The sequence below is a fragment of the Protopterus annectens genome, chromosome 10.part0 (assembly GCF_019279795.1).
Source record: "Protopterus annectens isolate FY-2018-M chromosome 10.part0, PAN1.0, whole genome shotgun sequence".
Classification (NCBI taxonomy): domain Eukaryota; kingdom Metazoa; phylum Chordata; order Ceratodontiformes; family Protopteridae; genus Protopterus; species Protopterus annectens.
The window spans coordinates 785,113,882-785,138,835 of NC_056744.1; the positions used below are offsets into that span (position 1 = coordinate 785,113,882).

Below are 24,954 nucleotides of genomic sequence, written 5' to 3' on the forward strand. Positions count from 1 at the left end.
TTAGCCAACATTCTTTAGCCAATTCAACGTTGTTTTCTTAAATGCATAATACAGAAGACATATGAAACATGTAGCATGCATCTGGAACACAATCAACCTGCTTGATGTGCAGGGGTCTATATTTTCTGACCAAGTGGTACTACAACTCCAAGCTCTATCCATTTGGCAGTCATCAACTGTTTGATGAAACAGAAGATATGTCAGACTTAGGAAATTCTGATCACACAATGAAAGAACCATTCTTCTAAGACTAGTTGACTTCACTGGAAAGTGGGGAAAGGGGGAAGAACGAGAAGGAGAGGCAGCACCTTGGCATGAAATGATCTAAGTGGGGGTACAAACATGTGTGTGATGTTTATCCAAGGTCTTCATTAAAAAACAAACAAACAAAGAAAACAAGCAGATGAAACTCAACCATTCCTGATTTCTGATCCTGTTTGAGAGTCAGCATTCAGTGCCAGGTCATTTAAGAACAAGACAGTGGTCATCATGTAGCTTTTCAGGTTTGTTGACCTATTCTACTGTTCTACACCAGAGGGTGCTGGCTGAACTGGAGTGCAGGTCTCAGATATAAAGGAGCATTCCTGAGTACTTAGTAAGGGACCACATAAAACCATACCACAAAGATGAGGATTGTTTTAGATCAAGCAAGGCCTTTACAGATGTCCCATTTATGTTTTATAACTCAGTTGAATGCCTAGTGGGAAAAGATATTCGCTGCAGGATCATATTCAGCTGCCATCTACCTAAGACTGGATCTGGTTTTCTGCATGAGGTCATAAAAAGTCATTACTAATACAGTTTTGTAGCCTACTAGTTGACGGATCATCTGATATCTCATTGTTTGGACCAATGGCACATTCTCATTATATGGGAACAATTTGCCTACTTAAGGCACTCACATCAGGCTTTTAAAGCTCAAGTTAGTCTATATTTCATATAATCCCATTTCAACTAGTGCATACTGCAATATTCAGTGTTAATCTTAACTGTGTACTGTGTTTTTTTTTAATTCTTTCATATTTAACCAAAAGTCAACTGTTTGCATTTTTAACTTGGTCTGGGACCTTAGTCTTATAGTACCCCTCACAGAAGTGGGAAAATTGTGAGTTGCTGCAGGATCCGAGTCTCACTTATTTCATTTCTACTGCTTTGCACTGTTTGCATTTTACTTGACCTGGGGGCCTTAGTTTTGTAGTATGACTTACAATAGTGAAAGAATTGTGAATTGCTGTGATCTGATCATTCTTTATTACATTTCTACTGCATTTTCTGCTTGCATTTTACTTGGTTTGGGACCTTAGTCTTGTAGCATAACTTACAATAGCGAGAGAATTGGGAATTGCTGCAGGATCTGAGCCTCATTTATTACATTTCTACTGCATTTTTTTTCTGTTTGCATTTTACTTGGTCTGAGGATCTTAGGCAAGCCTTGTAGGATCACTCACAATAGTGTGAGCATTGTGAATTGCTGCAGGATCTGAGCCTCATTTATTACATTTCTACTGCATTTTTTTTCAGTTTGCATTTTACTTAGTCTGGGAATCTTAATCATGCAGCATTGCTCACAATAGTGAGAAAATTGTGAATGGCTGTATCGTAGCCTTATGTATAGACATATACTGCATTTTTTATTTAATGATTGGATTCCTCTCTAACTCATCTCCTATAACCTGTGCTGAGCTGTGCAGCAGTGGTTTGTAGTACCCTGTATAGAAGCAGGCACCTAAAGTTGTATTTTTCCATATAAAACAACTTCTGCTATTTTCTCAAGTATATTACTGAATGTAGAGCAGCTAGTTTGCCTGATGAGAAGCATTAAACCAAAAGTGTTGTTTTATATCAATCCTAGACCTCTACTTCCAGTCCAACAACTCTAAACGCTGATTGCATGACCCCTCATAGATCACAAAAAAGAGGATTCACAGCCATGGATGTGCACTTTCCCACTGTCTCTGTAGCGAGCCTGGTGGAAATGGGCATCTTCAGACAATGTAGCAATTGTCTCATGTTATATTTATTTATTTATTGGTATTTGTTTACCGGGATAATCCACTGGGCTGAGTAGAGCCCATTTTCAGTGGAGACCCGGGGAGAAAAGCTCCACAAATAAGACTGATACAGTACAATTATGGTGCATTTCCAAAATATTTAAATGCAAGAAATAAAACTAGAATTTTAAGTAGTACAAAATAGATATATAGAGCAGGTTGATAAATTTGAAAGTGGATATAACATATAACATAATGGTAAAGGATGCAATAACTAGTTAATAAAATTAATATAGGGAGAGAAGATGAATATGGGTTGCAGAAAATAGTTGAAAGGGAGGAGGAGTGAAAAGAAATAAATGGAGATTAGAGTTTGTCAGAAAGTGAAAAGACAAAGGGAGAGTGAAATAGATAGGATGGGGAAATGGGAGGAGAATGAGAGTAAAACAGGAGTGGATTAGAGAAGGTAACTGGTTGAGAAAATGAGAAGAAAAAAAAAAAAATAGATTATGGGAGGAGGAGGCTGAGTTGCAATTCCAGGTAGAGTGAAGGTGAGTATGAGGGGCTTGTTTAAAGGCACTGGAATGTTTGGTAATGCGGATACCTAAGGGAAGACTATTCCAGATTTTTGCTATATTCCAAGAGTAAAGGAGTTGGCCAACAGGTAGCTTAGCTTTGTGGACTTGCAATAGGTGTTGGTTTTCAGCTCTCAATGGCCTACTGGGATTATATTGGGAGAAAATGGAAGTTAAAGCAGGGCAAGCCTGAGGTTTAGACAGTATTCTGTGTGCAACAGTTAGATGAAAGTAGGTGAAATGGTGGAGAAGTTCAAGACAGTTAAGGATTTTTAGTGGTGTACATTGATGTTTGGAAAGACAAGTATTAGTTGCAAATTTGTCTATTATAGCACATTTCCAGCTTATTTTTGAGTGATTATTGAAGGCTGGTAAGTAATAGGGCTATGTAAAGAGGTGAGGAAAGAAGGAAGGCGGAGGCAAGGATTTGCTTTGTAGGTGGAGACAGGAACATATTGTGTTGGTATAATAGGCCAATTTGCTTTGTAGGTGGAGACAGGAACATATTGTGTTGGTATAATAGGCCAATTTGCTTTGTAGGTGGACAGGAACATATTGTGTTGGTATAACAGGCCTACCTTTTTGTGAGTTTTGCTGATGTTATTTTGAATTTGAAGGTCAAATTTTAAGTTTTCATCGATTATGACTCTACGCAATTTTGTATGAGAAACTAATTCTATTTTTGTATGGTTCAAGGATTATATGTTAAATAGAGGTTTGCTGAATGCAGTATTTCTCTTTGGAGTGAAAATTATGAACTTGGTTTTATTGAGGTTTAAGATGAGGTGATTGTTATGGCAATGACAGTGAATGCTGCTTGGGTGATGAGTTGCAATTGTTTAGGGTTTTCAGCAGAACAAATAATAATGGAGTCATCTGCGTACTACACAAGAGACTCTAGCAGGAAGGAGTGAAGGTTATTGATAAAAATGTTAAAAAGTAGAGGCTCTAATATAGATCCTTGAGGGACACCTGTTGGGTTGTGTAGGTAAGGTGAGATGGATTGATTCTAGTTTATGGCTTGTTGTCGGCTGGATAAGTAGCTTTTAAACCAGTTAACTAATGAGTTGAAAGGTCAATATTTGAAAGTTGGGAGAGAAGGAGAGAGTGGGAGATAGTATCAAAGGACTTGGATAATTCCAGAAATACAGTGGAGACAATTTTACCCGAGTCTTGTGCTTTGTTGACTATATCCATAAATGAAATTAGGGCACTGGATGTACTCTGGCCAGGTCTGAAACCATGCTGTGTCTGAGAAATGATGTTATTTTTGATGAGGAAATCTAAGAGTTGTAAGTACATGCATTTTTTCAAGACATCTAGAGATGGGAGATAATACAGTGATAGGGCGGAAGTTGGAAATATTGGTTGAGCTACCCCTTTTATGTAGAGGAATTATGGGTGCTTTTTTCCAGAGGTTGGGAATATATGATGCTTTGATAGATCTATTAATGATTATGCTGATGGAATAGGCTATGCTTTCCGCGGCAATTTTTAGGTACTCTGTGGGAAAACTGTCTGCTGCATTAGAGCTTGGTTTAAGCTTTAGAAGTTTTTTTATAGTTGCTGTGGATACAGTATTGAGTGTGAACTCAGGGAAGGAGATGGTTGTTTTAGCATTTGAAAGTAAGCTACGGGAGGGGGTGAGACTGATTTAGTGTTAAGGGTTTGGTTTGATGAGGTTTATCTTTAGCAAGTCCTGGAATATGTGGGGGGTTTTTTGGAGGGAGCAGATTGGGCATGTATAGTTCATGTGAGAATTGGTTTTGAGAGACTGCCAATGATGTGTGCTATGGTGTCTATGAAGTGATTGTTAAAGAGAGAAGCAATTTGATCTGGAGATTTGTCAGGGAATGGACAGGGGTTACTTTCTGTACCTGGTTTAGAAGGTTAGCAATAGAGGTCCAAAATTGTTTGGGGTTATTTTTATGGCTATTTTGTAACTTGAGGTAATGTTCTTTCTTGGCGCTAGTTATAAGTTTTTCTACTTGACCGCACAATTGTTTGTATTTTAGAAGGTCAGCATTATTATTAAATTTTAGCCATTTTTCCATGCTTTGTCCCTAGTTGTCATTAGTTCTTTAGTTAACGAGGGTGTATGAGTAGTCTTTAACGATTTTTATATGGGGAGGTGCTAAGCTGTCTAATATATTGAGAAAGGTAGTGTTGAAATGTTGAAGAACGTCATCTATGGTAATGTTTTTAGGCTATTCCAGTTAACAATTTTAAGGATGCGGTTGAAAGTGTGGGGGTTAAAATCTGATAGGTTGCTCACATGTTTGGAGCAATAGTTTTTTTTTGTTTTTTTTTTATTATAGGAGGAGTAGCATGAGTTACATAGGTGGGAAGGTAATCACTTAGTGAATTTGGAACTGTCCCAGCTGATGTGATTTTGGATAGGTCGGAAACTAGGATCCAGTCTAGTATTGAGCCTTCACTGGTTCTGTTATGGTATCTGGTGGGGGAGGTAATGAGTTGGGTAAAGTTAAAAAGGTTTATGTTGCAGGTTGGAGCTTTTGATCTGATGTTTGACCAGTTAATGTTTATATCGCCAAGTATTATTGTATAATTTTTTATGGTATGGGAGGCCCATGACTGTATATCTTCTTACCAGGGCAAATGTAAAGGACAATGATACACAGGTTTTTAGTATTGTTTACCTTTAGAAAGGAGGTCAGGATTTCTGTGTTTGAGAATAGAGGAATTTGACTGGAGTATGGTTATATATTAAAAGTATTTGGGGGAAAGGATAGAGACACCATCTCCTTTTTTAAATGGTCTATCTGCTCCTAAGGTGGAGTAATTAGGAGGGTAGGAATTCCATGTTATTCATGTTTGGTTTTAGCCAGGTCTTGGTGATGGCAATCGCCTTATTCTTAAGCAGACTGACATAGTATATGAGGGATGTAATTACACTGTCTTTGGAGGCAAAGCTCCTGCATACAGACAGTGTTATCTCCAAACAGATTTACAGTAACACACACACACACACGTGCGCACACACACACACACACACACACACACACACACACACACACACACACACGCGCACACACAAACACACACAAGCGCACACGCATGCGCACGCGTGTGCACACAGAAACACATGCACACAGACATGCACGTAAACACACAGACACGCGTGCACACACACACACACACACACACACACACACACACACACACACACACACACACACACACACACACACACACACACACACCACACTGCACTTACTATGCTCTTAAATGCAATCTACCTACACCTCTAAGGCCTCCCATACACTGCCCTCAGCAACCTCCCAAACACTCCACAAAGACAACACTCCCCAGGATACATACAACCTCATCTCACAATTCTCACAGTTTTTCAACCTCTAAGCCTTTAAGGCAAACTGCAACACAATCAAATATATTGTTCATTGAAGGCCCTACTGTGAGACACACTAAGGCCTCCCTCACCAGGCTTGAGCAAGGAAACAGTCACATTCAGTTGCCTATCAGCGGCAAGGATCCCCCAGATCACACATGCACTCTGTCATAGTCCATGTGGATGTTAATGATCTGAGATGTACCTCCATGAATTATATTAAGAAACACATGATGGAGCTTTCAGATTATGTGTCCAGACAGGTATGAGCCCAGCTGTGAGCACCATTCTACCTCCTCCATGGATGATACCATAATATAAGGAGAAGATGATTGACTTTAATAATTGGCTTAGTTACTGGTGCCATTTTAACAGGGTCCAATATTTGTCAGCTTGGGAGGACATGATCAACAGACCACACTACTTTGCCAGGGATGGTCTGCACTTGTCCCCCTCCATATGCTTTCAGATATTGGCCAAAACATTATCCAATCCTATATTGCCTTTTTTAGGCAATGTCAATCTAATAAGCCTTCAAACATAGTAAATTTTATGCACGATAAACTGAAGGTGGTACTGCTCAGTGCTAAGGGTCTCAACAAGAAGCATCCCTCCGTGGAAGTACTCCTCATATGGAGAGTGTTGATATCTGTGTTGTTACTGTGATATGCTTTACAGCCACGGGAGGCACTCTGGCAACACAAGGCTATAATGCCTTCCACACATCTAGGCCACCTACTGCACAAGAAGGGGCAAGAGATGGAGGTGTATCAATCTACATAAAGAATAAGCACACCTCAAGACTGATCAAGCAGTATGACATGCTTGAGCTACTTCATGTCAAACTAACCTCATGTAAAGTCTAACCTCATGTAAAGTCTAATGCCATATCTTTGCTAGCTATAGGTTCCCATCTATGACCCATGATAGTCATACCACATACTTGGATGCACTGGAGAAACTCACAGTTCAGACCAACACCAAATATTTGTGAATGATTTCAACTGTCTACCATAAACTGGAATACATACACAACCACAAACCTGCAGGCTCAAAGATTCCTGGATTTTGTCAATGCAAATACCCTGGAACAGATAATCTGCACACCTACTGGGGGTGCAAATATACTGGATCTGGTACTCACAAATAAGAGGAAACATTGCACACAGCCTTATTAATGTCCCCACTGGTCAGGTCAGATCACAAAGTGGTAACCCTTGAAATAAATATAAAAGTTGAACTCCCAGCAAACCCCAGAACCCTTAAGAACTTTTCAAAGGCTAACAACCTTGTATAAAGTGAAGGCATAGCTAAATTCCAACTCCCCCAAATTCAGAGGACGTGGTGGCCTATGCGGAAATGTTTACAGAAACTTTGTACAAGCATGTAAATAACTGCATAGAAACAGCAATACCAAACCAAACTAAATTTAGGTCCAAAACAAATATGAAACAAATGAGCCCCTTGGAGCCCAGGCTTTATCAGTATAAATAGATTCTACAACAATATCATAGAAAAAATCCATTGTCCAAAGTAGGAAGGCCTATGCCCAAAAGACAACATTTTGAAACTCCTCATCAGTCTTAATATAAAATGCAAACAGGACTAATCAAGTCCACCAAACCCAAGTAATAAATGTGTGTGTTGCTCATAATAATGACAGCACAGAATGACAGTATAATGACATATGAGCAACACACACATTTATTACTTGTTGTTTTTTAGCTAGCACACAATTTGCACAGACTATTTAACTGTTTGCATTTTATATATTTTAGACATGGGTATATATATTTCAAAATGTTTCTTTTATTGTCAAATGACGCTGTAAATGATTAATTAACTAATGGATTGGCCTATCCCATGATATATATAAAGGGGATGGCCACACAACATATTGTAACTTGATAAAGCCTGGGATACACCAGGCGAAAGCGCTCGTTTGTTTCATATTTGTTTTGGACTATTAAAGCAATTTCGACTTCCTAACATTGGCTTTTTTGCTGTTTGGTCTTGATACTGATGATTAACAAGATTTTTGGACTTTGAATACACCACTTATTTTCGGTAGCTCGATTCTGAGTGACCGTTGGCATTGACTACAGTTTTCCTGTTCTTCTTGGGTCTTTCCTAACTTTTCAAAGGCTAACAACCTTGTATAAAGTGAAGGCATAGCTAAATTCCAACTCCCCAAAATTCAGAGGACGTGGTGGCCTATGCGGAAATGTTTACAGAAACTTTGTACAAGCATGTAAATAACTGCATAGAAACAGCAATACCAAACCAAACTAAATTTAGGACAAACTCCAAAAACAAGCCCCCTTGGAGCCCCCCCCCCAGTATAAATAGATTCTACAACAACAGAAAAAAAATCCTGTCCAAAGTAGGAAGGCCTATGCCCAAAAAGACAACAAAACTCCCTCATCAGTCTTAACAAGCACGTCAGAGGACTAATCAAGTCCACCAAACCCAACTTCAAGGCAAAAATAACCTCCCAGGCTAAGGACAACCACAAGGCATTTTTCAGTTATGCATGTATGCAGTCTTAAAAGAAAATACCCAACAGTGTGCTTAACTAATAGTAAATGGAACTTCCTATACTGAATTGGGGGATATAGCAAATTTGCTGGCCAGTAAATCTAGCTTCAATTTTACCCCCCCCCTATCACCCACAGTTTCCACTAGGAAATATCCTCTACCATTTCTCCACCAACTATCACTAAAGAACAGGTCCTCACTGCACTCTGCAGAGCTAAAAACACTGCATCAGTGAGTCCTAATAATAATATCCTAGGATGCCTCCTAAGCAGTGTGTTTCATTGTTCACTGATAGTATCCAAAAAGGCTGGAGTATTCTTAAAGCCAATATTATAGACTATACTAAGGTTAGGCTAATAGTAGCTGGAGAAATCTTAAGGGAGTTAAAGTGGACAGAAGTAGTAAGTGGTGGTAAGAGTTACAAAGAATAGAGAGGAAAAGAGTGGGGTGGGGGTTGAGGAAAGTGTAAGACATTAGAGGCAGTAGAGGGAAAAGAAATTTGTTATGTCAAGCATTGTTACTGGCATGCCTTGTAGTGGGGAAGATACTTAAGAATACAGAGCAGTGTGACCCCAGTCGTATAACATAGGGGGGTAAAGCCCCGACTATGACATGGATGACCCTTGTTCATTACAGGCACAATTGCTGGAGGAACCAAGCATGGGAGAATAGGACTGAGTGGCTGACACTGGCTTGCCCATCCTGGGTGGGGTGGGGGGGACAGAGGTAGCCTAAGGCTACTAGCCTAGCCTCACTAAACTGATGACCTACAGGAATGTGGGTGCAATGTCCACAGCATGAGCCTAGTGAGGAACAAATGGGCCAGGAATGACTCCCACCATGTGAGGAATGATTGGACCAATAGATTGCAAAGAGGGCTGTTGGCTGGCAAATACTGGTGACAAAAAAGGAAAACAGAAAGCACAGCATGGATATGAACCACAGGAGAGCAATGATGAACTTTGGGAGATAAGATGATGATGGGCTGCAAATGAGTTGGGGAAGGAAAGTAGCACAAGAAGAATGTGAGAATGTACAAATATTAAGTGGGGTAAACAACGCTGGGGCTGAATGACAGAATGAAAAGCAGGTGACAGGTTTAGGGGTTAAGGGTTTACTTCATTCCACTACACACTCCACTCCCGTCCACACTTCACTCAGAGGGTTAAAAAAGTAGAGCTTTATTGAACTGCATCACTACCAAGACAAAGTCCTACTTAAAGTAAAAATGACTTCCTTATTTATTTTCACTGTGGCTCATTTGAGTTACAAAATAATTGCACAGGATTGTAAAATCACCATCAGCAATTGTTCTGTGACTGGCTAATCACAAGGCAGCATGCAGAACGATAGCCAGCATGGGGTGGGGTGGGGTGCGGTGGTGGTGGCCCCCCTGGGTACTAACTTGCAGGGATGCCCAATATTCATTGTATACAAGCTATTACAGTAATCTCATTGTCATCACAATTATAAGAACTTGTAAACTGTTAAAATTGCTGTTTGTTTTAAAGGTAACAAGATATTGTTAGGTTGTTGTGTAGCAACCCATTGCTAGTTTTTGTGTAGCAACCCATTGCTAGTTTTAAAGAAACAAGTATAACAATTTACAGTAATCGCTCATAGACAATGGAGGGATGCAAAATAGGTGTGCCATCCAAGGTGTTAAACTCTACTGTTTCAGCTCTTGCAGCATATGCCATGTCTACATTCCTCTCTGTGAACACTCTGAAGATCTTCCCTTCAAACAAAGCAGGTGGAGAAAAAAACATGTCAACATATAGTGATTGGAATAAATACAGGTAGCACTACCTATATTAAATTAAAAAAGCATCAGAAAAAGAAGTTAAAGCTATGTTGTAACCATCATTCAGCACAAAGTGGCATGTGTGGTGTCATACTGGCACCCCTGTTTGAGTAGAATTTGTGGAGCTTGCAAAAGCTGCCCTTGGGAGAAGTTATGGCCTTAAAGGAAAAAGCCATGAAGGATGATTGGATGATCCCCTCTGCAATCACTATCACCCAATGGGAACAAATAGGCTAAGGATAACTCCCACTCTGTGAGGAATGTATGGACCAATAGATTGTCAAGAGGGCTAATGGCAAGCACGAAGGACCATAAATAAATTAATACACAGCATGGATATGAGCAGCAGGACAGCAGTGGTAAAGTTTGAGAGAAAAGGTAATGATGGACTACAGGTGAGCTGAGAAGGAACGTATCTAGGAAAGAATGTGAGAGTGTATGAGTGTTTATTGGGGAAAACAAAGCTGTGGCTGACAGGGAGAAAGAAAAGTAGGTGAAACGTTTTGGGATTAAGTGTTTATTCCACTCCACTCCACTCTACACTCCACACTTACATTAATAAACCTCGACAATGAAAAAGCTTATGCATTTTGCCAAATGGTAGATGATGCTTCTGCCACTTCATAACTGATGGACTAGCTCTTGGTCAATATTGTTAGACATGGGGCATTTACCTTTAAATGCTAGTTAGCTAGCTACTGCGATTAGCATGTCGTGTTGTACACAAATGTTCCTCACAGTTTTGACTGCAATACAGATTTCATGGACGTTAGACCACATCTGCTGTCTCAGTATATTATTTAAACTCCCTGGCATGAAAAATACCATTCAAATATGCCAAACATCTGCTTGCAGGAACAAATGCTTTCCTACTGGATGCCTAGGGTTGCCAGCTTTCTTTGTGGCTAAAACCGGACTAAGGTCACGCCCCTCGCATCACCCATAACTCCACCCATTCCCACCCCCTCTCCCATCTATGATCCGACCATTTTGTGACATCACTGTGACATCAGATGATGGGAGCGCCCTCTTTTTTCTGTTCCGGATGCCTGCTTTCAGCCGATTTACTATGCTTTTCTGTAAAAAAGCATAGTAAATCAGCCAATTTAACAAACACTGATAGTCTGTTTCCTTTTATGAAACAAAATACTGGAGTTTGTACTGTTGTACAGTGTTTTCCTGACTACCAGAGAATTGATTTGATTTGTGGATACTAGTCCAGAAAAAAAACAGATGGGTGGCAACAGGGATGATTTCCAATTTCCCACCTGTTGGTCAAAGTTATGCTTAAGCTAGGGATGGACTCTGCTTCACATGGGTGGGAAGCTTGATCCAGTGTATGGGGACCCTCTGAGACACATTTGTGTCTCATCAACATGGCCTATTTATGTCACAATGAAAATGTAAATCCTTGGATCTAATGGCACTGATACAGTTCATTTTGTGAATGTCCAAAAGGTCCATCAGTTTAGGCGGGGGGGTTAGTTTGTTCTGTAGTTCGTGCAAGACGCAGCCTGGGACTAGCCCTCATAATGTGTGAGTGTGACAAATGGGCAAAATATAGAACACTTACTAATGGCCTAATGGCTTACTAAAAACTTCAACTAGAAAGTCATGTGATGGCTAAAATATGCTGATTTTATTTATAAAACAGATACTTCAATGAATTAATATGATTTACTTCTATTTACCCATGACTAGTGGGCTAGTAGCAATTAAAACATTCCTAACATTGAATGTGTGACAACCCTTTCAATGTGAAACTGTGAGGAACACGCACTTTTTAAGACCCCAGATGACTGACATACACACACACACAGACACACAGACACACAGACACACACACACACACACACACACACACACACACACACACACACACTTGAGAACAATACCATAAAGGATTATCTTGTCTGTCCACCACCACCACCTCCATCAATAAATACCAGCTGGCCCAGGCTAGCTGCCAGCCTGCCCAGCCGTGCCACTCCTAAACAGTCATGATGAATGAATTACAAAAAAAGAGAGTAATACAACACTAGAGAAGTAGTAGAAGTAGTAATAGTATTACTTTTATATTTTTTTTATCGTAAGGTGACAGAAGTGCATCTTAAACTTGTCTCAGTGTTAAATAACTTTAATTGCCTGCTATCCATCACTCATTTTCATTTACGATGTCGTAGTATATTTCTTACATAACTGCAGTGCTAACTGCCAAGTCCTCGCCTGGCTGACCTAGCCTATCTCTATCTAATTATTTCCGTGCTGTAGATGAAGTTTAGCACAGTGACACACTGACACACACCCCCTTGCCTCTCTTGTCTTGCTCTCTTCATGGAGGAGGGAACTGGCTGCTTGCTTAGGCTTAGCTAGACTTAAAATTCACATGCAGTTTGATTTCCACAAGGCAGTGCTGCTGTCACTGTCAGCTGTTGTAATAACTAAGCACATATGCATGCATGTAGATGATTCCAGCCATTCCAAGAACTGGCCACTCCCCTCCATTATAACCTTAGTTACCACCACCATAGTGAAGAAGTTGTTTGTTTTGTTTTACTTTTACTGGATTCTGAGACTGTCATGATCATCTGTGTGGCGTGCTGTAAAGTACTTGGGTAAATCGTAACTGCTCAGCTAAAAATTGAAACGTCTTGTTGTTGTGCCATCCCATCCCTGCTTCCACCACCGCTTCATCATCAACTATTGCAAAGTGACTGACATCACATGGTGATCATGTCGGAGACAGTATAAATGCGTAATCGCCTGAATAATTAGGAGGAAAAGGGTTTAGCGAAATAACTTTCTTTCTGTTAGCTTCCTGTATATTTTACTTTTGAAGTGAGGTAGAACTCTGTTAGGACTGGATTACGGTCACTCACTGACACTGAATAGCAGTTGTTATATAATAGCAGAAATACCCACAGTGACAGGAGGGGTAAATTAAAAGTAAAGTTCCATGCCACCAGCAGTCAGATTCATTTAGCCAGAGACTGTCAGACTGAGTGTGCAAGAAGAAGTCTTGTGAGTTGTTGTTTTTGTGATGAGAGGGTAAAGTGAAGGCATGATTGCAACAACAGTTAACTTAAGTCAGCAACTGATGTGACAAGAGCCACAAAGGCAAGAAATTCTAGTTTAATTCGTATTACCACCAGTACCAGAACGGCTGCATATGCAGCCGTTCTGGTACTGGTAATATGAATTAAACTAGAATTTCTTGCCTTAGTGGCTCTCGTCAGTTGCTGACTTAAGTAAAGTAACTTGTTTGCAATCATGGGTGGCATTGTGTGCAGTGCAGCTGGCAGCTGCCTGTAAGTAAAAGTGGAAGGTGCTTGCATCACAAACCCAGACTTCACTGAGTCCGGTTTTGATTATATTTTTTAACTGAACTGTTTGTCGGAAAACCAGACAGTCCGGTCAAAAAACGGATAGCTGGCAACCCTATCAGGATGCCCTATTTTCACTTCAAAATGCATTTACTAGAACAATCAAAAGACTAAAATGAAAAGGCAAAAAAAAAAAAAAAGCAAAGCAACTGCATCTGTGGATTATATCAGTGGCAGATTATAATACAAGCAAAACAGGCGCTCATGCAGCGCCCACAATTTTATCAACTAGCCCCTATAGCTAGACCATCTTTTCCCAGTGTACTGCCTGGGGAGAAACTGAGATTCCACAGCTGGTACAGGAAGGCAAAGCACATGTTCCACCCCCTACACAGGAAGTATGGCAAGGCAGTGGATCTGAGAAAGATTTGGAAGCTGCTGCACAGGAAGCAGCCAATACGTTTTGAGACCATTAATGTGCTTTTTGTTTTAGAAGATGGCTGAAGTTGTATTATTATCATTGTAGAATGGAGCTGTGCTGTCCAAGTGTTCTTTTGAGCAGGGTAGGAATTATCACTATAGAACAAGGTGTGTGTGTGTGTGTGTGTGTGTGTGTGTGTGTGTGTGTTGCCCCAGTTAGGGAGCACTATCTGGTTAGGAGAGGTGTTTAGACTCAAACTGTGTACATTAGTTGAAGGAGTCAGCAGCCGTAATCCTCCACATCAACTGACAGACCTCCATTAACTTTTGTTTCCTTTGGTAGAATTAGTAAGAATTACAGCATGTCAGCATTATGTCACTCATTACAGTTTCATAGCTTTTGTTGTTCACAAAGAGTATGTTGATGTAAAACCTGTTGTTCTGCTAACATTTTAAAGTGATTCATAGTTTTGCTCTTATCCATCTCCAGTTTTGAGGAACATGTCAATTTTTGCTCATATTTATGTCTTGTCCTTGAACAATTCATTGAAGCAGATTTTGAAGTTGGATCAAATGCAGATTTAAGCGAGGCTCCTCAACTGTCTCTTAGACTGCAAGCTTAGTAGCTACCTATAAACCAGGATAGTTACAGTGTAAAGGAAGGAAGCTGATTGTAGTAAACAGGATCGTCATCTTATGAACCATGTTCTTTGGGTGTGATCCTTGGTTTCTTGAATGTTGACAGAGTTTATTATTTAGCTGTGAATAAACTGGACAGCATGAAGTCTATGAGTCTAATGTTAATATTTTAACTAACAATACATTTTTAATTTAGTTTTTTTTTTGCAGGCTCACACTGTGAAACAGACCGTGTTTGGGCTACTACAGTTTGTCCAGCACTTAGTGCGGATAAGGCTATAAGTTGTTAAAGAGCAGCTTCCTATAGCGCAGGGTTTGATTCCCTCAGCCTTCATTTGTCTTCTATGCGACTCTGCCAAGTTACTTCAACAGACGGTACTCCTGGGATGCTCCTGAAAATGGACAATTGTGTTCACTGGGCTGTCCCAGGTTATTGGCAAATACATTATACATTTATCTTTTGAATTCCTGCACCATTGACATTGCCACTAATTAGATTTCACAATATGCTTTCTGAATATGCATCCCAGTCTCTTGCTTGTAGTTTAAGGAGTTGCCAAATATATTTTCACTAAATGAATTTTGAGGGAAGGTACGTTTACTGTTGCTCATGCTGTTTGTTTTCAATGTGACACTGTTTTGTTTTATTTAGAAAATGGCTTAGGGATTTTGCTGTAAAATTTTAAATAAAAGACAGTCAGGAAATGGGATATTGCTCGTACTGGCGGAGGCCTGATTCATTGCCCTACATATGGCCACACTTGTCTACTATACAGCTCTGTTGGCAATATTGCTATCACTGGTGAAGGCCCGATTCATTGCCCTGCATAGGGCCACATTTGTATACTATCCAGCTCTAATAACTATATTGTTATCACTGGTGGAAGCCCGATTCATTGCCCTGCATAGAGCCACATTTGTCTACTATCCAGATCTATTTACTCCAGACGAGTATGCTGCAACAATATGGCATTATCAGCCATTCAGCTAGGTCAGATCTGTACTGAGTAATGTCAGAGGGGATAACTCTTCTTTATGATGGAGAAGATATAGGAAGGTCAAACTGAGATGTTTGTGTCTCGCAAGCATGTAACCCCCCCCACCAAAAAAAAAAAAAGTATGTTGTATGTAGTAATACTTCTTATTTTTGTATGACTTGTGGGTTGAACTAAAGCTGCTGCTTCATTTATCTTGTCTTTAACTGTTTTGCTTTATTCATTATGCTAAAGATTGAATTACTTCATTAATAGGCATGGATTGTGGACTATATTCAAACATGTTGGATATTAGTAGTCTAAATATGCTGCATTTTAGTAAAATCTTTTTGTAATACCTTCTTTATTGCTTCAAGCAACTGCAAAGGGGGTGGCATTTTACAGATTGTCAGATCATATAGTCTGCATTGTTTGAAGTGATGATCAGAGCCATCTGATATTCAGCTTTGATTATGTAGTCATTGTTGGATGTCACTATGATGCAGTCTTCTCTATGAGTTCAGATTGTAAAGGATTCCTGTATTTAGTTAAAAAAACTGTTAATCTGGCAGTTTGTACAGAGGACTAAAACTCTGACCTGTTAATGAGCTACTTCCTGTCGCAAGTGTGCAGGGTTTGAATCTTTCTACCTTCATTTACCTACTGTGTGACATTGGGAAAGTCATTTAACCAGACAGTGCTTTGGAGCAACTGGGACTTTGGGCTAGGCTAATTGTCTCCTGGATTGCATGCCTAGTAACCTTGAACCTGTTGTTGGTGTTTGCCAGCCACTCCTTATTACATAGCTGATATAGTTCAGGAAATGTTATGTCAATATCACCAGCAACTAATGTTTTTATGAAGTACAGCCAATGTATTATTCAAGGGCAGCAGGCACTGCATTAGTAATAGCTCTTCCTAATGTAGAGTTATTCAGAAAATATCTGAATATATGTTTGCAGAGATTGTACATATTGACATAATATATGTTATCAGGTGTTTAATACTTTTTCATGCTCTCATAAATGCTCTTCTGTTTAAATTGTGCTACACACGACTGGGTTGTATAGCATAATTCTAGTGATCTTTATATGGTTTCATGTAATGCATCCAAACCTAACAATAAAGTACATATTTATTTCTTCATAGCAATAAGAGGTGCACATAGTCAACAAAGTAATTATAACTACTGGTAGGGCTGTGGGCTGTCTATGGATAAAAGTATATTAACACTATACATCTAGTCATTTTTAAACATTCTTTTATCTGGCTTTGCATGGCTATAGTGTGTGTGTGTGTGTGTGTGTGTGTGTGTGTGTGTGTGTGTGTGTGTGTGTGTGTGTGTGCGCGCGCATTAATTTGGAATACTTTAGCCACTGTGTGTTTGCTTCAAACAAATTTGAAATATGTGACTTTGGTCATTATCATTGTTAATTTTTTAACACAGACATCTGAGATGGATGCAGTCAACAATGTAGCTAGAATTGTTGGGCTTGGGGTATGTCTATGAATAAAGTTTAAATGTCATTAATCTGTCTTTGCAAGACTAGTGTGCATTTTTGTAAAGCAAATTGTAATAATTTACTATGGCCATTTTATCAAAATCAGACATGTGATGTATGCACAGTTGATAAAGTGGCTGTAATTGTTGAGTACAGATATTGATGGATTATAATGACAGCAGTTTAAGATGTGTTTTATGGTTGAAATGTTCTGAAATTGTACATTTGTCATCAGTTCATACATTTTGTTTCACTGTTTGCTAGATAACATTCAAATCTACAAGTGTGTGTGTGGGGTAATGGTTTGAAAAAAGCCTAGGGCCCAAGGTATACTTAATACACCAACAGATAACATGTTGCCCGTATTCCTATATCAATAACCAATACATGCTATTTTCCTGGTATAGATGCTCCTATTTAGTAAAAAAGGGCAAAAACTCCTCATCTTATCTGAGAAAGGAAGCAATATCCAGTACCTTAACAGTTCATTGTTTATGCTAATAACAGATGTGATGTGTATCCAACTCACAAATACCCGAGTCATTCCTCAGTACTGTCAGAAAAGGTGGCATACATTCTGTAAAAGATGAAGCACAGATACATATCCTTAGTGAAGAATATAGATATTGTAATAAATAAATGAAATAAGGGCTGCCACTCTCTCTGCCTATGGGTCTCAAGTGCCTAGAAACTTGAGATTATTTTTAGATCATTATTTGCCTGATTTTATTTTTTATTTATTTTATTTTACATTTGTTGACCGGGATAGTCCGACTGGATGCATGTCCATTTTCAGCGAAGGCCCGGGGAGTAAAGTTCCAAGGGTAAGCAGATACAGCATTACATAATACCAGCATTACATATTACAAACAGACTATTTACAGAGATTACATAAGTAAACAAGTTAAACAAGTTCCACAGATTACAGTTAATCCTGAGCACAAGTCAGGATTAAATTAAATTACACAGTAAACTGGTTAACAGATTTTTACACATTCTAGAGAGAGTTAGCCAGGCTTGATACATTGACATAGCCAGTTAAGTGACAAATGTTGTTTGAGTCTAATTTTAAATTGACCTAAGGTGGAAAGTAAGGTAATATCAGCTGGAAGTGAGTTCCAGGATCTTTTGCAAAGAGAGAATCACCGGCTGTGTTATTAATTTTGCTAGTCTGAATTAGTAGTTTGTTAGAGGATCGAAGCGGTCTAGGATTGTTATAGGAGGTGATAATATTTTTAAGTGCAGGAGTATTGTCCAGATTATAGAGGATTTTATAGGTTATAATCAGTTGGTTATACTGGATTAGGCTGGGTAGTTCAAGCCACCCAAGATGATTTAGATTGATGCAATGATGTGTCCTAAAAGGCAGCCCAGTGGCAAACCTGGCAATGTGGTTGTAGCAAATTCAGAGTTTGTTAAGGACAGTCTTGTTTAAATTCGAGAGTAGAGGGGATGCATACAGAAGGGTTGAAAGAAGGTGAGAGCGAGCTATGGCAATTTTAGCTGGAGGGGTTAGGAAGGCTTTTATTCTGTAAAGTGAACCTAGTTTTTTATTGATGGTTTTGATAGTTTGGTTAACATGTAGGTCAAATTTTAGATTATTGTCTATGATGACACCTAATAGTTTTGTAGATGGGTCAGGGAGATTATTGCGCCATCATTTGATTTTATGGTAAAGGTGAAAGCGGTAGACCTACGTGTTGGTGAAAATAACAGCATTTTAGTTTTTTTGGGATTTAGGATCAGACGATGTTCAGAAAGCCAGTTTTCTATTGTATTAAAGGTGGTCTGGGTAGCTGACCATAACTCTACTGGAGATGTGGCTGAGCAAATCAGAGTAGAGTTATCAGCATATTGGATACAGCTGACTTTTGGGATGACAGTATAAAGGTTGTTAATGAAGATGGAGAACAGCAAGGGCCCTAGTATAGAGCCTCCAAGAGTGTTAGGTAGAAGGTTAGAGAGTTTGTTCTGCCAGAGGGTAGCCTGCTGTCGACCTTTCAAGTAGGATTGAAACCATTGGAGGGCTCCAGTATCTAGACAGAATGTTTGCAGGGTGTGGATTAAAAGTTGGTGATCAACCATATCGAATGCCTTGGAAAGATCCAAGAAGAGGGCTGAGGATATATAATTATTGTTGTGATTATGGTTTATGGTGTTAGTAAAGGCTAGGAGGGCTGAAGTAGTGCTGTGATGAGGACGGAAGCCATGCTGAGTGTCTACCAAAAGGCGATTTTGGATTAGGTGGTGCATGAGTTGTCTATGAATACATTTTTCCATAATCTTTGCAAGTGGGGAGAGTATAGCTATTGGCCTGTAATTGGAGAATTCAGTAGAGCTGCCTCCTTTGTGAAGTGGGATTACATAGGATATTTTCCAGATGGTGGGTATTTTAGCTTCTACTATGGCTTGATTGATTAGTATTGAGACGGGGTAAGCAATAGCATCAGCTGATTTTTGTAGGTACTCAGCAGGGAGTTGATCAGCAGAAAGTGTAGTGGGTTTTAATTTTTTGATCAAGGTATGGATAAGTGAAGTGGTGACTGGTTGGAAGCTAAACGCAAGTAGGTTTCTAGGGGTGCTACTTTCAGGACCAGGGGAGCTAGGAGGTAGTTGTCTAGCTAGGGCTTGAATTGTCTCAGTAAAGAATTGGTTAAAACTATCAGAAACATCTTTAGGGGTTTTATCAATAGTAGCAGCAGGGATTGGGGTTGAAGTTTGTCCAGGATGTAGTAGATTATTTAAACCTGCCCAAAAAGTCTGAGGGTTATTTTAATTTACTGTCTGTAAATTACAGTAGTATTGTTTTTTGTCTTGTAAAATTGATTTTTTGGTTTCGTTCCTGGATTGCCTGTATTTAATGTGATCTTAAGGGTCTTTAGAAGAACGCCATAAAGCCCATGCTTTGTTTCTAAGGGAAATTTTGAGTTTAGACTCTACAGAAAGCCATGGTGCAGTTTTTGCCTTGGTTCTCTTTGAACGAACAGGTGCATGCAAATCAAGGATCTCAAGGAATTTGTTGTTAAAGTATGCTACTGCTTCCTCTAAGGGCAGGTGTTTTAGAATAGACCAATTACATGAGTTTAGTTCTTGTTGGAATTTGGCAGGGTCAAAGTTTTTATTGTTTCTAACCTTTCTGAGTAAGGGTTTTTGGGAATTAATGGTTTTGTGCTTAATTACATATGTGAGAAGGTGATCGCTTAGGCCATTAAGGTGGGTATCAGAGGTGTACAGTTGGGGGTGACTGTTTATGAGTACCCAGTCAAGTATACTTTCTTTTTGGTTGGGTTTACCTATCCTGGTAGGGGTGGATAGGATTTGTTTAAATGCATGCAGGTTAATATGGGTGGTTGGGAATTCTGAGGAACAGGTGCCCCAGTCTATGTTAAAGTCTCAAGTAGTAGGGTTTCTTGGGGGTAGTGACATGATAGCCAGTGCAGGATATCTTCAAATGTAGATATATTGTTACCTGGGGGAATGTACATACAGATGATATTAATGCATTTATTTTTATTAAGTTGCAATTTGGGGGCAAGAATCTCTGAGTTATTAATCTGAGGAGGTTGTATTACATCTATGGTGACATTCAACTCAGATTTATAGAGTACAGCTACCCCTCCCCCCTTCCTCGAGGCACAATCCAGCCTGTGTATGTTGCACCCAGGTGGTAACACTTCATTGTCTTTAGTGTTAGGTTTTAACCAGGTTTCAGATAAACAGAGAATCTCAGGGGAGTGGACATCCAAAAGTGCATGCAATTCATGTACCTTGTTATTAATGCTTCTAATATTGAGATGACAGACTAGGAGAGAGTTACTTGGCCTATTAATTGTAGATTTGTAGCTTAGATTGCAAGTAGAGGGGGTATGTGTATCTGAAGTGAGTGGGCCAGGGTTGGGGTGAAATATCACCACCAAGTATTAGGTTGAGTCTGTACTTGGTGATGAACTTCAGGAATTTGTTTATTAGTTTGTGGTAGTGTTTGGATCTAGAGCTAATGTGCCTGGGGGTGAGATGTCGATAGACTGAACAAGATGTTGGATAGTAGTGTTTTCTCTGAATTACCTTGGCATTCTGCTAGACCAGGACATGTCTGAAAACTCTCTGGCCACTACATTCAAGGTTTAGAACTGCTGAGGTTGCAATACAAACTGCAGTTATATCAAACTAAACTAATGATATCAGACTTACAACCACTAAAGCTGCTCTAATCTGCCTACTTGTTGTATGCTGGAATTTTAATCAGTACCATCCTCCAAACTATAATACAAAAGCTTTAGAAAACATACAAAAAACTGCTAGGTTTGTTAAAAGAGTCATCGGTTTGGTTTATAGTGACTTGCTTGAGCCACAATATCAAAGGCCTAAAACATAAAAATGACGTAGACCAGCTCATAACCTTGATTGTCTTCTCTTTATCATACAAGCTACTGAGAGGTGACCTCTGCCTTGCTCATAGATCCTCAATAGACCCTGTTCTGTCAGGCCTATTACACATATGGAAGTCCAGTGGTGTCAGAAACACCCACTCAAGGAACCTCAATCTCTTTTGCAAGATTAACAGAACATGCTGGAGGAAAAGATAGGTATCACAGAGAATACCATTTCAATGAAACTGGCTTCCCCTCCACATAAAGCAGAGGACTTCTCTTATTCTGTTTAAACATAGCTTGGATGAATAGATAGATAACTGCAAATTCACCCCTGGTTTAGCACCAATGGTCTTCATGGATATGGGAAATATGTAAGTACTCAATATATATAAGTAGCCCATCCTTGGAAATTCATATTGCAAAATATAAGGGTGAATAATTACCTTGGGAAAGCAAGGCTAGGCTTCTTAAGATCCTGACATATCAATAACCTAGTAAGTATCTATGAACCTATTTATGAGGAATGGCGTCACAACAAAGAAAAAGAGAACAATGCATTCCTCTTTGAGTGCATCATACTTCACAAATGAGCTACAGAACAAATTAAATGCTTCTAGAAGCAAACAGTAAAAGTTTTGGAAAATGATTGGTCAAATGTGAAATCAAGCATGAATGTTACAAGTGAATTTATCAATAAATTCCCAGGTTTGCTATAGGAAAACATCAGCAGCTGGTAATTATATGTTGTTAATGCATATCATGGATGTTATGCATGTTTTGTGTAAGTCTGTGTGCATGTGTTCTCTCTGGTTATGTATATTATTCTAGTCAGCCAAGTGATGGTCCCCATACTTCTGAGGAGTCTGCTGTGAAAACGGTACAAGCTGTTAATGAATATTCTAATAAGCATGGACTCCTTTTTAACATTTTCCAACCACGTTTACTGATTGTGCAGTAACAGTCATCTCCTTGATGGTGTTTCTTCTTTCCCTGTGGTTGTATGACTATGGAGTTAGTATATGTAAGTAAGGTGGTGGGAGCAAAGTTCCCCATAATGGGGATTGCAGAGGGGTTTAACTGTTGCAACAAGCACAATTTATTTTTGTAAGCTCTGGCACTGAATCAGTAAATGAAACAGAGCTCTGGTACTTAGAAAGGAATTAGAAGCAGTGACACAGAAGTGGGGAGAAAGAAGGCAAACAGAAACTGATTTATAAATGAGGCAATGGTTATGTACATATCTGCATGAAAATACACTCAATGAACTTCTATTTCCCCTGATACTGTTGAGCAAAGTTTAAAAGGCTGATAGCACAAAAGTTAGGTGCAAAACTTTTAGCTTGCACACATGCAATCTTTTAGAAATGTCCAAGGAGTCTTTTTTCCAGGGTCTATATAAGTAGAATGAAAGTTTATCTTGTCAAGCACCCAAACGTCGACAGCTAAACAGTGAAAGCTTAAAACTGCGGATGGCCACTTCCACAAATTTTTTCACAGGGAAAAAATTTGCTTGGCCATTATCAGCAATTTGCCCTATTCCCAATGTAGAAAGATCTCAGAGTTGGTATATTTAGTTGGGGGGGCACAACTTCCCACATCAGTGGGTGTAGGGGCAAAGCCGCCCCACTTAATTAGAGCTTGAAACTTTGTTTTAGTGTCCGACGGCCAAGCTGGGGTTACTTTTGAGAAGTTTCTTTCACTTATTGCTTTATGAAAGCAGTGAGCATCACTATGAAGATTGTAAGGGGCACAACCAGAGGGGCAGTCTGTTTTTGGAAGTGATAGTAGCTTTCAATGAGCAATTTGAAGTTCAGTAAAGCAACAGAAGAGAGAATGTGACAAATGCCATGATTGGAAGCCAGATAGCTTTTTCTGAGAACAGAACAGTAATGCTTTGCTCTTGGAGAGGGGTAAACAAATCTACAAATGGTATTAATTATACTCTGTAGTATGAAGATATCTTCAGAGGACTTGAGGACAAGTAGAAGAATGGATTCTAGTCCAAGTATGATAATGGTATTGCTTATCACAGCACAGACTTGGAGAGCCAGGTGGAGCTTTAAATTGTACAGATACTTTACTGCATATCATGTGTCTATAGTTTTTAAAGAGTAATGAGGGATCAAGTACATGGCAAAGATATTTGTGTTGGCTCACTTGTTGGATAGTACATCTCTCTGAGGATTGGATTTTATTCATATTTAGACAGAATTTGTTCCTGTTCAGCCAGTTTCTGAGTAAGCCAAGGTAAGGCTGAACATAGTTTTGCAGTGAAATAATACTTGGAAAGGGTTATACAGAGCAGTATCATTAGCATAGGGGGTGATATTGGAGTAAGAAAATGATAAGCGTTAGCACAGATCTGAAGATGTCTGCAACTGGCTTGGTTACATGATCTGGCAGTGGAGAATATTTTCAGAATTGAGATAATTGGAGAGCCATGTAGGAATGAAAAAATGAAGCCAATAGTTTGCTGATCTTCCAGAGACCCATTTTAAGTATATGAAAACAACACCAGTATGATTCTTATTTTCTATGACTGTGTAGTCTTTGTCAGAGAACGTATATATGCTGTCAGTGTAATCTGGCCAGGTCTAACCCCATGCTGACTGTCAATTAAGCAGTATTAAGAGGTCATATTTGCTAATATGTTCTAGGATTTGAACATAATGGAATTTCTCTGTATAGATAAAAGACAGAGACTGAATGCTGTCTATAACCCTGTGAAGAAAGGAAGGCAGGGTTCTTTGGTAAGATCACTATTAAGGTGTGTTTAAATTGAGGAGGGACAATTCCTGCAATGAATCCATCCATCCATCACTCTTTTCCCATTTTTCACATGGGTTATGGTGTCACTTCAACAGGGACAATCATCTAGAGCCAAGGTTCACACCTCTGTGTGGCTAGCACTGCCATGGAATTCCTGCAGTGAATGATAGGTTAAAATATGATTCAGGTTTTGAAATATTAACGGTAGCTAAGCAAGGAAATGAGGGATGTAATGCTTTAGGATTATGTTAGCTTTTTTGATGATTTTTTTCAGAAGTTTAGATACAGATTTAGAGAAGATTGGTTTGAAGTAGAAAGAAGGGAAAACATTCGAAGATTCATGTAGAGTAAGAATGTGATGGGGGTATGGAGGTGTGTTATCAAACGAGATAAGGGGAGATTATGGGATCAAGCAGTAAATTGCTAATATTTGAATTACTCATAGCAATTTCTTCCAGCTGCCTGTTATGCTTATTGGTAGAAGGTGAGTTATCAGAATAAGAACCAACTGTTGAATTACACCTGTATTTGAGTCTCACATTTGTGCGTAGCTTGCATCTCACAACAGGGGTTTGTGCTGCTCTGTAAAGATGCTATCACCTGGAAACTTAAATTTTCCCTAGACGTCTGTCAGTAGGACCCTCCCTAGTAACCTGTTCCTCTGCAGGCAACTTAG

The 24,954-nt window shown here is 39.3% G+C and overlaps 1 protein-coding gene across 2 annotated transcripts in view; it reads right to left on the reverse strand.

The window, feature by feature from the left end:
• Window positions 1–24,954, reverse strand: part of RPE65 (retinoid isomerohydrolase RPE65) — a 250,271-nt gene that overhangs the window by 113,486 nt on the left and 111,831 nt on the right. The gene's annotated exons all lie outside the window — the stretch shown is intronic.